Source organism: Triticum aestivum, chromosome 2D (assembly GCF_018294505.1).
Source record: "Triticum aestivum cultivar Chinese Spring chromosome 2D, IWGSC CS RefSeq v2.1, whole genome shotgun sequence".
Taxonomy (NCBI): domain Eukaryota; kingdom Viridiplantae; phylum Streptophyta; class Magnoliopsida; order Poales; family Poaceae; genus Triticum; species Triticum aestivum.
In genome coordinates, this window is record NC_057799.1 from 368,581,945 (window position 1) to 368,584,410 (window position 2,466).

Here is a 2,466-nt window from a genome sequence, read left to right on the forward strand (position 1 = left end):
AGCATTGACATGAAGCAGGCACCTAACAAAACACAGACTACTATTATTGCTCCTCTATTACCTTTTGGGCTGCTCAAATGTAGTTGGTTTTCACTGATCTCAATTTCAACTGCGAAGATGGAAGTAGTGTGCAATGTGCACTGTATCCACTTAACACCTGCAACGAATCAATCCATTGATCATAGAACTGTATGGGCCAAAAAGTACCTCAGTAAACAAGTACAGTAAACAAGTACTCCCTCCGTCCGAAAATACTTGTCATCAAAATGGATAAAAAGAGATGCATCTAGTTGTCCGTCCGAAAATACTTGTCATCAAAATGGATTAAAAAAGATGCATCTAGTTGTCCGTCCAAAAATACTTGTCATCAAAATGAATAAAAAGAGATGCATCTAGTTGTCCGTCCGAAAATACTTGTCATCAAAATGGATAAAAAGAGATGCATCTACAACTAGATACATCCTCTTTTATTCATTTTGATGACAAGAATTTCCGGACGGAGGGAGTAAAAATTTTCTTCAACCGGCTTCTCCTCGAAGTTCTCCACCTTTTTCCTCGGGTACGGCTCCATGTCTTGAAAAAAACAGCAGAATCGACACAATAACTTCGATCTGGAAGATGGAATGTGTTTGCTCAGATCGATGGAGGATCCTGATCTTTCTGAGACACAGGACGGTTGCCTTGGTACAATAGCTCCTTCACCGAACTCCCTTGCTCCATGGTCAGAGGCACCGGGACTGGGTCGCCACGAGCTGATTCAGGGCAAGCCATTGGTTAGCTCGGGCTACAAACTCACGGCGCGCGGGAGGGGGATGGGGCTGGCTGACCTCGGTTTCGCGGCGGCGGTTGAGCAGAACCTGGCGGTACTCCGACTTGAGGTCTCCGGCGGCAGCCATTGGGGCTCCGGTGGTGGATTTTTAAGTCTGGAGGAGTGGCAGCCGAGCCCCACACTCACGAGGCGTTTCTTTGAGTGGCCGCTCAATGGGGCACGCGGCCAGCAGCGGAGGCGCGCCTGTGGCTGGAGCGGCGGTGGGGGCCACGAGGCACGCAGTGCTTTTTCATCGATTAATCACAGCTTCGTGATTGTTCTTGCCTACACATAATGTGATTACGTGTATGCGTTGCAACGTTGCGGCGTAATCCATTGTTTCTCGATCATGTCGCTCTAGAGATTGTGAGTTTTGTAACTAAAACTATGGATAAATTTTTTTTCCCTCAAAAACACAAGTATGTGTGTTTGGCATCCTTGTTTACTGGTTTGGCATAACAAGTGTTTAACTCTGTTATAGTTTTCCTATAGAATATTACTATTATGTTGTGTGTGGTATATATATTTCTCAGTGAAGTCTCTAAAAAAATAGGATGGGTTTTATAAAATTAAATTAAATTATAATAGCTCATTGGCAATTGAATTGGTAGTTGTGCATGTATGAAAGGAGGGATTTTTGCACCGTTGTGCTGGTCTGTGTGATTAGATGCATGTATGGTCTGTGCGACTAGATGCATGTATGAAAGGAGGGATTTTTGCACTGTTGGGCTGGTTTGTGCTATTAGATATTGGACGCGTAGTATTTCAGCTGTATTTTACTCGTGCACATGTAAAAGTAATTTTGCATGGATGCATCAATTTATCAAAGTGGACATTCTTTGTTAGTAAAATCCATAGTGATCCCTCCATTAGCTATATCTGGAGTATATTTTTCTGCAGGCCAATGAGACCCCAACCAAGTAAAGCTCTCTCGCGAGAAAACCAAGAAACAACAGGAAGAAATATGTTGTCACACAACATTATGGAAAGTCTCGCCTTGACAAACAGGAACCTATAGTTAATGTAAAATCCAGTGAAATATCATAGTACAAGTTTTGGTAGCTTTAAAGAGTGATCAACTTGATGAGGTAAATCTCGCTTCACCACCAAAACGGCTAAACCTCTACGGGATCACGAATCATGATGCGCTCAACACGATGACCAACAATTGTTTCATGTCCTAGGAGTGGCATACAAGATGTGGTAGTCCAAGATGGACCACCAACATGCTCTCTCCCTCCAGAAATACAAGGGTCCTAAGAAAGACCTACCTGCAGTATTCTAATTTCATTCCGCCATGAGCTAGGAAGCGTCTACCCTAACCTGACAAGGCGTCAACCGTAATTACCTTGATCATCTACGCTTGAAACATGCCCGCGAAAGACAAAAGGAATTGGCCTCTACTCCGCCACTACATCCCTGAGACCAGTTCTATGTATCGCAATATAAAGACTCTATCTAGATACTACTATAGCAGAACTATTCTCCCACTCACTATAAAGATACGCACATACACAATGTACAACGAGTTCTGAAAAAACTCAACAAAACCATATCACACACGAATCAATAGGACGCGGCGTGCCGCCGCGCACTACCTGCTAATATGAACTGTGTGCGATTTATGCCCCATCGCACACGAGCTTTCTGCGTAGCCC

General features: G+C 43.8%; 1 long non-coding RNA gene across 1 annotated transcript; it reads right to left on the reverse strand.

Moving 5' to 3' along the window:
• Nucleotides 1-290: 290 nt before the first annotated feature.
• On the reverse strand, nucleotides 291-1,013 carry LOC123049346 (uncharacterized). Its single transcript, XR_006423567.1, has 2 exons — nucleotides 828-1,013; nucleotides 291-752 (listed from the first exon to the last, which is right to left on the reverse strand). It is a non-coding gene; the product is annotated as an uncharacterized lncRNA (long non-coding RNA).
• Nucleotides 1,014-2,466: the final 1,453 nt, after the last annotated feature.